Source organism: Passer montanus, unplaced genomic scaffold (assembly GCF_014805655.1).
Source record: "Passer montanus isolate IOZ18808 unplaced genomic scaffold, ASM1480565v1 scaffold26, whole genome shotgun sequence".
Lineage (NCBI taxonomy): Eukaryota > Metazoa > Chordata > Aves > Passeriformes > Passeridae > Passer > Passer montanus.
Window position 1 is genome coordinate 7,565,007 of NW_024367261.1, and position 12,967 is coordinate 7,577,973.

The 12,967-nt window shown below is 40.8% G+C and overlaps 1 long non-coding RNA gene across 3 annotated transcripts in view; it reads left to right on the forward strand.

Moving 5' to 3' along the window:
* The window catches only part of LOC120503574, a 192,276-nt gene that overhangs the window by 130,889 nt on the left and 48,420 nt on the right, over positions 1 to 12,967 (forward strand). For all 3 annotated transcript variants that reach the window (XR_005627787.1, XR_005627786.1, XR_005627785.1), the window contains exon 4: positions 2,090 to 2,203. This is a non-coding gene — a long non-coding RNA (uncharacterized LOC120503574). The remainder of the gene's footprint in view (positions 1 to 2,089; positions 2,204 to 12,967) is intronic.

Consider the following 12,967-nt stretch of genomic DNA (forward strand, 5'->3'; position numbering starts at 1 on the left):
CAATCAGGTGCCCTTTGGTTTCAGTGCATCCAAGCTTGAGGATGAATCTCAAAGACTGCTCATTAAATAACTTATCTCTGTTTTGAAGCCCATTTTTTTTTAAACTCTTGAGCAACAAGGCATACATTTCAAGTGTTTTTTTCTGAACTGTCTGAAACTTCTGTCTTTCTTTGTTCACTCCAGCTGTCAGCAGATTTCAAGGTGTGTGTCTCTGTGTTTGAAGAAGTTATCATAGATATTGGTGACAGCTGGGCTTTGAAATGTTCTTTGCAGTCAACACAAAGTACATGAAGAATGAGTCATGAACATTTACAGACCATACTTGGCTTCATATGTAAGTTTTCTAATTATGAGCCTGCCTAATTGAGCTGGGGAAGCTCATGACTTCACCATGGTCTTCAAAAAATGATCCAGTTGCTAAAGTTAAGGATCTGAGCAATGATTTTTTATGATGCTACATTCAATTAATCAATCAAATTAGGGTTTTCATCTTTTCTGTCACTGCCAGAGGGGTCCAAACTGGTGTGATTTCCACCCCTCAGGGGTTTCCAAGGGTGTCTCTTGTTTTTGCAGTTTTAATTATTTAAGTTAAAAAACATGAGGCTGTGCATTTTGAAGGTAGGACTTTCCACTTATGAAGTTCAGTGATCTTTTCTCCATTACTAGTTTAATGCACTGTACATTCCTGAGCAAGTTAACTGAATGCAGCAAATTATGTTTAATCACATAGAATTAGAGAAGTTTGTAACTTGTGTTTGTAAATGCTGTATCTGCTCCAGGTGTAAACTGAACCATCAGAAGTCTGCAAAGACAAAGCTCTCTGAGCTCTGCAGTTATTCTGGACATGTTTCCATTGTATGTGGAAGAAATACTATTAAAAAAAGTGAAGGTGCACTCTTGGATACAACAAAAGTTTATCACTGACAAAGTGTCCTTTCTTTTATCCTTCTCAGGCTTTTCAGAATGTTTTTCAAAAGTCAGCTTTTGTTTGACTTTCTGAGCTTTGGAAGAATTTCTAATGCCATTCACAGGCCTGAATGCCTGGATTCCACAAATTTGCCAGGCCTGTGTCTTCTGTTCATGCTGCATGGTTCAGTGTTACAGACATGTACTTTAAAACTCCCTGACTTCAGACTGCAATGCCTTCTTATGTTGACTTTCTTTCAAGGTTGTACAAATGCACGCACAAATGCACACAATGTAATTGAGAAAACTGTATAATGTGTAATAATTCTGCATAAAAATGAATAATAAATGTAGGAATAAGAAATAAATGGGAGAAGAATCTATTTTCATGAGACTGTACTTGCAAGAGTGATGTACAAATATGGAGATTTTTGTACCTAATTTTAGCTACGGTGTTGAATTTTTTATTACTGTTTAGTTAAGAGGGTTTAAGTCTTGGTCTTACCTCTTGGCTGTTGGAATCTCCATTGTGCTGTAGCCCATGTTTCCAAGATGGGCAGCAGTGTCTGTGTGTGGGGAGTAGCAGAGGGCACAACGTGAAGGTTTGCTGAGAGTGCTTCAGGGACATAACCCCCTGCTGCTACCCAGCAAATTTGTTGTGTGTTTAGACATGGTTTGGGAAAATAAGCAGATGAACACTGGAAGCTAGTGAGTGGAGATAGCAGGAAGATATGTGTCCAAGAGTGGATTTGTCTTCTGCTAACACAATTCAGCTTCCTTTTCATAGCATGAATGTTCAATAAATTTTATTTCTCAAGGCTGTGTTTTAGGAGCACATTTCAGGTTGTGTTCCTCTTTAAAAAAATTTTAGTGAGAAAGCATCCTGAATGAAATGTTGAACTTCGTCCAGTGACTGGAGAGCTTGTGGTGCCTAAATGGGATTTATTGTAACTGAACAGGAAAAACCCTGAAATATAAGACTATGTAGTTGTGTAAAAGCATTGTGTTTTCCGTCATCTTACTCTCATTTGACCTTGAATTGGAGCAATGTCTTTGACTTCAGTATCTGTAAGACAAAATACAGTATGAACAAATTGTTTTAAATCACCTATTATTACAATTTATTTATCAGTGCATGACATGAAGTTATTAAGTGCTTTTGTCCTGTTTTTCTTTATTTCAGGCTTGGGTCACAGAGAAATGTGAGGATTTACACTTCTGAAATAGATGTGAATGGGATTGAAGGAATTACGCGGAGGATAATGAACTCCCCTTCTTCCTGATCCGGGAAAGATGAGTGAGTGTATTATGAAATAATTTATAATTAACTCACTCCTTACTTCAGAAGGTTTTTAGTCAAAACACAAAGATACAGTTCAGATGGCTGTATGTAAGAATGGAAGAAATTTCAGATACTACAGATACACCACCTAATTATAAACATCAGCCTTCAGAATCTGCTGTTCCTGTTTAGTAATATGAGGATTTCCATTAAAAATATAGTGTGAGCTTTCTGTAGTAAATCTCACCCCCTCCCAGCCACACCAGCTCTCTGATGTAAATGTTCTATATTTGAAAGCCCAGTGTCAAAGAAAGCGGAACTTACAAAATTAATTTTGCATTTCTTGAACTGGTTCTGAGTGGGGCTGTTACTGGAGAAAAGTGAAAGGCTGAGCTTTATTAGGTCCCTGCATGTGTTTGTTAGTGAAACAGGTGAGAAACAGCAGCAGAAATGTCCATGTCATACCTGGGCTGCTTCTGAAGCCTGTTGGAGTGCAGCTGATATGTTAGTTCCAGTGGCTGCAAATCCAGCTTCTGTGTCTTCCTGCCTCCTTTCCTTGCTATATCACTGTCCGCAGAGGGAAGGAAAGGAACTCCAAGGCCAAACGTGTGGGAGGATAAATGGGACTTTACTTTGGGTTGTCTTTCTCTGTCTCTCCCTGTAGATACGTGGAGCCATCATTAGAAAAGAGCACATGACTTTTCTGTGGAATCTTGACATTCTAATTGTTTTCAATTTAGTGCATACCTTGCATATGTCACCTTCAGATACTGTTCAATAAATAAGATCTGCGCTTCCTAGTACAACCTGTTCAAAGTGAAAAGCTACAAGTCCTGTTAGAAAAGCACATGGTGTTTAAGTCCTGGCTTTTGGCAGAGATTTCTCACTTCTGCATCAATACACACAAGACCATGTATGTGGTGCTGTGAATGTATCAGTGCTGAGCAGTGCATAGCAGGATGAGTTTTCAATTGCAGGTGTTGCTGACCAGACAGCTCTTTCACCAAGCTGTGATACAAGAAATATGTAAGAGCTGTAAGTATGTACCACAAACATGTAAGAGTAAAAATGAACCCTAAAGCTGGCAGAGTGACAGCAGAATTCTTTTATTAATTTAAACATTCTTGTAATTCTTGAATCTAGCTTTCTAGCTTAGATTCATTATGTCTAAATTGTGTGCAGGGCTGAAAATGGAGGGTGCACCATCCAAAGCAGGTTTGGATGACCTTCTGAGACTTTTACACTTGTACATGGGAGGAGGTAACACCCAAAGCAATAGGTGTGTCTGGACAGCACTCAGCTTCAGAGGGCCAGAACCAAGATGATGACATGCTGCCTATGGTGCTGAAGCCAAAGGGCATGCATTGGGTGGTGTAGGGAGAAAAGGCAATGCTATTTGTGTGTTGAAGGTGTCAGGGACAATGTCTGAGGCTTTGCCTGAAGTGGAAATAGGCAGCAGGTGCAAATATATGCTGCAGAGGAGCAGGCTGCAGCAAGGTTCAGGAGTATCCCAGCACTTGGAGGGGGTAAAAGGGTAGGAAGCAGAGCAGAGAGGGTGTCAGTGGTGTATTAAAAGCATCAGGAGCTCAGTTGATGGAGGAAAACCAATGGGAATAGTAACTTGTGTGGCTTCTCCAGAACAAAGAGTGGGATGAAAGGATGCAGTGGAGAGTGAAGTGGGTGGGAATTTTTCTGTTCAACCATCTACACCAAACACTTTTTTTCCCTCCAGAGATGTTTCTTGGTGGGCTGTATTTGAAACCAAATATTAAGGAGTCTCCCCTGCAGCTGACGAGAGAGAGATGTGAAGAAAAATTCAAGGAACCAGAAATCAGGACTTTCTGAATGAGGGAAAAGAACAAAGGGGTGAGAACTGTGCAGGCAATAATGAGAAAACAAGTGTTTTCAGGGGAAGTTTTGGAAAGTAATGGGAGAGCAGGGATCGGGAAATACACAGCAGTAAGATTTGATTTCCAGCTGTCTTGGGTTTTTTACCAGCATGATGTAAATGGCAGCTCTTACTGGAGGGAATGAAAAATCACTTTTCTCATCAAGGAAGTGGAGAAATCTCACTCTGTTTGCTTGCTTGCACAAAGAATGCTATAATGTAAGTGTGGGAAAGCAATATAAACATTTTGGTAGTACTTCTTGTATTTCCTATTTTTTGAAGATGGGTATGCATATGGTAACACAACCTGGGGTAACCATCAGCCTACAAATCCACCCCTGTCTTGAGGTTTTTTCTAAAAAAGATGTTATTTTTTCCCCCTACTGGTCATATAATGACTTGCTTAAAAAAAGCTAATATTTTAAAACTTTATTTTGAATTTTGTCCTAATGAAGTCTAGCTATATTCTGACCTGAATATTCACTGCTTGATGGTAAGATTAAAATGACTGTGAATGTTTTAAAGATTTGGGTTTTGCATAAGTACCTTTTGTCCTATAGTGGGTAGGATGGCTCCAGTCTCTTGGCAAAATGTGACTCCTGCCTGAAACCAGAGCAGGTCTGAAGCTGACCTAATAGTTCATAAATTGGCATATTCTCTCAAAAAGGTGATCAGCTTGGCTGGTCTGTGCTTGTGGTTGCATTAACCTCTACCTTGTGTCTGCTTTTCCTTCAGCTGCAGTTGTGCTTGCAAGGTGTTTGTGATATATTTGCTTTATCAGGAGGAGACTTGGGGTGTCACACATGCCAGAAAAGTACCCTCATCTTTCCTCATTCATTCCCTATGTGGTGTCATATGGAGCTGAGAGTCTCCTGCTATAGCAGTCGCTAAAACATGTTGATAATGTTTGCTTCCAACAGGAGACTGTTCTGGACATCCTGTTGTCTTCTTCTTTCAACCTGTTTCTGGTCAGTCTGAGGGCTTTGGGAGCTTGTCCTGGCTCCCCAGGCCCCTGGCCGTGGTAAAAGGGAAGTGGAGCTGTACTATGAACAGGTCTGAGATCCCCAGTGCGGTGGAAAAGTGAAGGGAAGAGCAGGTCCAGCTGTAGCAATCCTGACCTTTCTGGGAGCACCACACGTATCCCATATGTACCATCCCATGGCTGTTTGGCAGGGCTGGGGCTGGGGCTTGCAAGGCTGACACCAAAGCAATGTGGCTGTGTGTTTGCAGCTTTCCACTGCTGGGATCATGTATTGGAAACTTCCATTGATGCCTGGGAGCTTCTTACTCCTGAATGTGCTCGCTAAGGCTCTTGCCCTCTGTATGAATTGCCTGGCCATGTTACTCTGTGTCTGTTTCTAGCCCTGTCTATTCATCAATTTTATTTTATTTTTTCAAAACAACTTAAAATATAGGTAAAGCAAACATTTTATTGTATCTGTAAAGATGCTGACCTAGCATCAAATAGAAGAGTATGATGAAGTGATAAATGTTTCAAGCCCCTGGCCTTTTATCTCTGATTTTCTTTTTTTAAAATGTTTCTCAAACTTAAGTGATTGAAAAGTTTTCCAGATCTGATAACTGCAAAGATTTCAAGTGAAACTTTTGGCTTCTATCCCAGTATGAGATCATACAAAGTGATATTAGCTGAATTTGTACCAGAGTTTGAAAAGAAAATGAAAACATGTTACTGTTAAGTGTCTCTCAGCTATTTTTCAGCTATGCTGCACATTTTTCTTTCTAATATTGTATTTAATTTATACTCTGTGGGTTTTTTATCCTTGCTAGCAGGACTTCTTGGATGCCATTTTACACAGACGTTTTCTAATCTAGTATTGCACAGAAAACTCACTACAAGAGAGAGGATATACTGAATTCCTGCTGCTGTTCCAGAATGACCTTAAACAAAATCTCTAACCTGTCTTTTTGTCTGGTTTTTGTGACAGGAGACTTTGAAAGCAGTGGTCCTTGTAGGGGTGTGTGTACCTAATAAGGGTAAATGTGTGTCAACTACATGTGTTTTGTGGGTTTCCTTCTATAAAGAAGTAAAATAAGGTAAATAATGCCTTAAGTTAGGAATTTAGATTACTGAACAGGGCTGAACTTCAAGGACTGAACTTGGAAACCCAAGCAATCGGATGCTAGAAAATTCTGCATTTAAAGCTATTAATCCATCCCCTTGGTAAATATTCATTTTGATTGCCTTTAATTAGAGGATTGCGTGCTTCCCCCCTCCCCCCCACCCCCCAAGGCCTGCGTATTGTTCAGCACACAGCATGGCTAATGCTTAATGAGTGGGTAGGTTGTTGATGTTTTGTTTCTCACCATTTCTTGTATGGCTTTATTTACTGCATGGTTGGCAGATGGTGCGCTGAATACAGAACTACTCATTTCCTCATGGTGATTTTCATGGCATTTACACCATAAAGAGTTACTTTACTGCATGTTTTTCAGGGAATCTTAATCAAGAGTGCAAAATAAGACATACACATATATTTAACCAAACTTTGAACCTTGGCAGTTAATTTTCTGGAAGGAGATGGTTACAGTACAGTTGCCTTGGTGGAAGATCTATCAGGTTGTGTTGATTCCTTCCCCCACTCTTTTTTGTAGCAGAAAGCAGCAGTGGGTCAAAGCTCCCACAGGGGCACATGGTATCTCCATAACTCAAGTAGTTTGGTAGAAATGTTGTAAACAGCTATAAGTTCCCTCTTTCTCTCCAATGTTTTCTTCTTGCCATTGTTAATTGTACAAGAGAACACAGAATTTCATGTCAGAAATCTCTTCTGTAATCAAAGGAGTGGATATTTTGTCCAGCAAACTGGCTTAGCAACCTGCTTCCAGCATTCAGAGCACGTTTGAGACCTGATGGAAATGAACAAATCTTCAAAACCTACTGTAAGCTACAGGAAGAGAACACTCTTCATCTGGTTTCTGTCTTGGAGGCTGTAAGCTCTTCAGGCTGGAGCCTGTGCCTTCCCATATGTCGATAGAGTATTTCAAGCCCTATAGTAGTATAAACAGCAGTGGATGAGGTCATCATATATCAAACAACATAATTAAATCAGTGCTTTATTCACTGTCTGTGTCTCATTATGGCTGCCTCCTAGGTCACTCCGCAGCCTTGGAGATCATGTAAGAACTAGAATGTTGCAACAGCCCTTGCAGAAACATTTGCTTTGAAGTTGGTGCTATTCTCTTAGAGACCAATCTTCATAAAAATGTACTTTGTAAAATGTGGTGCTATTTTGAAAAAGCTATGTAAAAGGGAAACACTTAATATTGATTTTTTTCATAAATTGTCATGCATAAATGTCAGCCGCTGATCATATGATTGTGATGGGATTTCTTGATTGATTAGAAGTCTGAAAACAATCAAGTAGATGATGTATTAGAAAAAGCCCCAGGTTTCTCAGAGGGGAACATAAGCTTAAAGTACCTACAAAACACCAGATTTCAGTAATTGGCATGAAACTGGTATTTTTTAAAGTTAAATGATGCTTTGTTTTGGCCACTACTTTAAAGTGCATTCCCTGTAAAACAATATAGGAAAATATTTTAAGATCCTCCTTCCCCCTTTCACAGCTCTGGTACCCACACTTTAAATATTCTGTTATATCAACACCTCTAAGTGTTTTATATAGATCCTTATGTGTGTTTTACAAGGAAGTAGGCTACCAATTTTGTCTGAGCAATAAGGTACTTTGAAGTCTGAAGTCATTAAATAAGATATGCACGTAAGCCTCGTGCCTCACCACGTATGATGCCGTGGGCATGTGTTATTGCTTACCTATGCCTTAATTACTGTACACATGTAGCTACAGGAATATATCCATATGGTTTTCCTACTGTAAACTTTCAGGTGTCTTGCTAATCTAGGCTAGTTCTCAGAAACAAGAGGTGGTCTGAGATCCTAGTAATTACAAAGCCAGCATACAAATTTTGACATAAAGGCTCTCCCAGATCCACTTGAAATTACATTCATATTCTGTCTTGTTTTTTGAATAACAGCCCAACAGCATGCAAAGTTGTTATGTTGTTGCTTGACCTGCTCTATCCCAATCTTGCTGCCAAGGAAAAAAGAGGAAAAGGTATTTGGGACTTATGTTATCTTGGCTTTGCCATAAGTGAAAGAGAATTTTTCCTCTTTTTTTTTTTAAATCTGGGGGTTTCCCAAATTAATTAATATTATCTGATGAATTTACTGAAATAATACGTGTTCTTTCTCCCTGAAGTTTTTGTATTTGTCTCTGCCTCTCTACCAGTAATTGCAGCTCAGAACCATGAGTTGGTACCATGTGTTAGGGTATAATCTTTGCTAATATGGCCTGAAAGTAGGAAAGTGAAGAGAGATCAGAGGCAGCTCTCCAATGTTCTGCAGTACAGGTGGGGTCCAGAAATCAAATATAAAAGCAAAGTTGTGCTGCTCAACCAAACACCCTCACTGAGAGTGGAGGGCATCTGCCAGCTGGGCTGCCTCTAGGGCTTCTTTGCCCTTCAAAGCACTTCCACAAACCTGCTGCTGCAAAGAAGGGAGGTGGGGATGATGATGAGGAGGGTCTTGCAGGATCCTGCTGCAGGTTCGAGTCAGTAGTTCCTGCTAGGTAGCTGCCCTGCTGGGAAGACTAACCTGGCAGGGTAGGAAAGCTGAGGGAGGGGCAGAGGAGGCTACTTACCCTCAGGCAGAACTGGAAATCACCTGGCTCCTGCTCAGCTAGTGAAACAACAGCAAGGAGAGAAGTCTGTCATCCTGCCTGAAGATGGGTGCCTTCTTGTGGTTCTGGGATGCTAGGGAGAAGACTGTTCTTCTGCTAAGTCTGCTCTTAAGAGCCCTGCTGTTCCTAACCTTTTCTTTTTCCCAGTAACATCATCCAAACAGGAGTTAAAAGAAGATCAGTGGCAGACAACAGAAGTATGGGCTGCTCAGCACTTAAAATTTATAGTGTTCAAAATATAACTTAAATTTTATGATGTTGTCTTAGTAGCTTGATTGTTGACTGGTTAGGCACTTGATAAACTTCCTAATAAAAACAATAGATGCTTTTTGTTGGTTTTGCACTGTTTGTTTTTCCTTTGTTCATGTTTTTTCTGTTCTTCTGTGATTATTTTTTAAAATAGCCAGAGTAAACCAGAACTGGTAAACTTTAATTTAGAAGTGTCAGCAAGAGGTGGCTCACCTGATAAGGGTACTTCAGGCTTCACTGGTTCTTTGCTATAATCCACTACCCACTGTGGTTTATGCTCTCTTAGTATTACTTCTGTTATATTTGCTATCATCTCTGTGCAGATGATAGCTTAATACTTGCAAATGACCTACATATAATGAATGTCAAGCCAAGAAAACCCTGTAAAAGCACACACCTATGAGAAGACAAGGACAATACAAGGCAAGCTTGTTAGGGCAAGTGTGAACAAGTGTTGGATATCAAGAAAAAGTGTGGGTTTTGTTGGTTGTTTTTTGGGGTTTTTTTATTCCTTTGCTACAGGGGCACAATTCTCATTTCTATTTGCAGTCATCTAGGCAAGCTGAGGTGTGTTGAGTGCAGAGCCTAATTGCTTGTGCACTGCATGCTGTGCCTACACAGCTTTCAACTGGGAGCCAGCTTGGAGCACAGGCAGAGCAAGCTCAGGTCTGTCCATACCTGCCTGCATACAGAGATCCTCAGAAGAAAGCAGAGACACCCATTTTCTCTTTATTACTGCATTACACCAGAGGCAAATTCTCTAATTAAAATTTGCAGTTAGCGTGGTGTGCTATAACTGCTGTAAATTTTGGTCATGTCAAGACTTCCTGGCGGTGGGAGGAGAGGCCCAGAGAAGCCAGTGAGTGCAAACAAGGCCTCTTGTGCAGCCCCCGAGTCCTGTCCATGTTGTTAAGGGACCACCTATAGTGCTTTGTACCAGGAAAATTACTAAATAGCTGAAGAAAAAGTGTCAGTAATGCTGGATAGTGGAGGATTTAAGATCTGCCTTGTCCTGAAAGAGGTTCATAGTCATCCTCCTATCCACTAGGCTCCCATGGGAAAAGGTGCTTGAGAAGGCACAAAACATTCTTTGTGCTGCCTTTGCCCGGGTGCATTGCTGCATCTGACATAGTAGGGAAAACCTGTGAACTAGGATAACAAGGATGGCAACATTAAGAAATATGCATTTTAATAAAGGGATTAGAGAATAGATTTGCATATCTTGCAACTAGAGGAATATGAACTTGGAGAGTGAATAGCTTTCTGAATAGGTTCTGATTTTTACCTTCTCAATCGCTGTGTTCATTTACTTTGGCTATCATGATGACTCTTGAAATGCTATCCCAGGTTGCTTCCCAGGTCTTCTGCTTGCTTTTAGCAGCTGGATGGCTGAAAATACTATCCTGCTGTGCTGTTTCCATTCCTGCCTCTAGACCAAGGAAGAATGTCTGGTTACTTTCATTTCTGGGATGGGACAGCTTGATCATATGAGGTCAAAAGAGGTGCTGGCTGGCATGTAATTACCTATTCCTTCTAGGAGGATACTTTTCTCTTGGGCAGACTGAGCAGGAAGCCATGGGTCTGGGCACTGAGAACAGTTTAGCAGTCTGTGTTTGGGAGGGAGGAGCAGAAAGGGATAGTATTCATGTGAAGCCCCTGCTTCCTGTCGCACTGTATTTGACCTGACATAAGCAGCTGACATAACATCACCGTGGGCGTTGCCAGCATTTTCTTTTAATATTAAATTTGGGAAAAAAAGTTAATAACTGTTTTCTTCTTAAAAGGAAGGAGAAAACCCCAAAGGATCTTGGCTGGCTCTGCATGCCCTATAGGTATGTCTGGCTGTTTTTGATGAACAAGGTGCTGTCCTCCTGTTTACCTCTCTCAAAGGAAGTGTCTGTTGACATAGTCTGCATTTCAATCATCTTTATTATACAGCTCTCTGGGAAGCCTCCGGGGCAAGTCAAGCCAACCCTGAAAGAAGCTTCTTGGTCACAAAGAGAGAAGAGTCAGAACAGACACCCACAGTTTGTATTTCTTTATTTGCAGAGATCTCTGCCCTGATAACCTCAGACCCCAGAGCAGCTGAAGTTGGCTGAGTTTGGAGTGGTTCAGAGGCATGGTTGGCAGGTCTCCAAGTGGCTGCTGTATCCACCTGTGCACTGCAGCCAGAATGGACCTGGCTGTGCTGATGGTGCTGCCAGAGAGCTGGCTTTGATATCCTGCCCAGTGGAGGCTGGGATTTCCCTGCAGTGGGAGAGATAGGTGGGTTCTTCCAGGTTCAAAGGCATCTTTCCCCCCATCATATCCCTCAGGTTTTCTGTGCATGCTGTCACCATGTTTGGTGCCTTTAGTGTGGCTCAAACGTTCACAAGGCTTCACATTACCTGTGACAGGATTATTCACTGAGTGGCATCCAAAGCCTTGCACGTTGTGGGTTTGTGTTAGTGTCCAGAATTCAGTAGAGAACTGCTGTTGGTTGTGCCATCAATGCTGTCTGTTAATATAAGCATGAGTAGAGAATTTCGTTTCAGATTGAAGTTTATACATCAGAACTGAACCTTTGTGGATAAACGAACTGTAGATAATTTGCATGATGTTTTGGAAGTGTGCTGTATTATTCCATGCTCGTGTGTTTGGAGTATGTGAAGTTAGCTTTGGCTTGCACTGATGTGATATTTTCCTCTAGTGTTCAACGATGAGCTCTAGATAGATGCTTGGGAAAATGATGCTACACAAAGAGCATCCATCTTCTTGGCAAAAGGTGAGGCCTTGGCTGGCCTCAATGTGCCCTCAAGGCCTCTTTCTCCAAATCTGTGCAGCTGCTGACACCTCTGAGGGGCCAAACCCATCCATCTTTTGGAAGGAGAATGGCTTTCTACTGCACTAATAGAGAGTGAGTTATAAACCTTCCTCTCTCAAGTTTTCTGCCATCTGGATGTGAAAATTCATTTTATCTTCAATAGTTCCTACTTTAAGCCAGCTCTATCAAACACTTTTACCCAGAAAAGCTACAGGTCTGAGCAACCCAGTTGTCAAGTGTGAGGTGGTACTTGTGGTGCATGGGGAGCTGCCTAACAGCTCAATGTTCAAATATCAATTAAAATAATTTGAAGCGTCATGCACTAATGATGAAAGCAGCTTGTGTCTTCATTGTAGCCGAAAATTTCAAGGGCCAAATTCACTGGAAATACAAACAGTGGTGCAAATTATATGTTAGAGCACAATTGTTTCCCTGCAGGCTATAAATAACTCCTATTTTAAGACACTGGGGGTTATTTGTCTCCTGTGGGAGAGACTGTATTCTGTGGTGTAGCTGACCAGAAAATGGTTGTTAGTGATAAAGTGGTGTAATTTGCATTGATTTATTATTCATTGGCTGTGCAGATCAAGTGCAGCTTACTCAGCAAGAGGGATTGATACCAAATTCTTTTGTCGCTTAAACAAATATCCCTGCTGAGTATAAGTGAGAGATGAGATTGTTACAAAAGAGTGGTGTTATCAGACACCTTCTAGCTTGTAGCTCTCTAAGATCTAAATCAAACTTACTGATAATTTGTCTCCAAACTTACTTTTGGGCTACCTGGGTAGACAGGGTTTGATAACTATTGGAAGTAGATGCATATAAAAAAATTAAAAGGTAATTCCTTGACTTTGTTTAAATTTCCCACACCATGTAACATGCACATCCTGTTTGGAAGATCTAGTGCACCCAAAATAATAGGCCTTTATTGGCTACTGTTTTTAGTGGGGGAAAAACTATGTTAAGGATAGGACATGATCATTCTTATAAGGATTTTGTCTGAAAATGTTAGCTTCAGAGATTCCAGGTATTTTGAGACATTCTATGACTGATGTGAGAATAATATAATCAATGCCTACTTTGATGTTCCTCTGAAAGCTGTGCCTCTTGGATGAAAACTACTT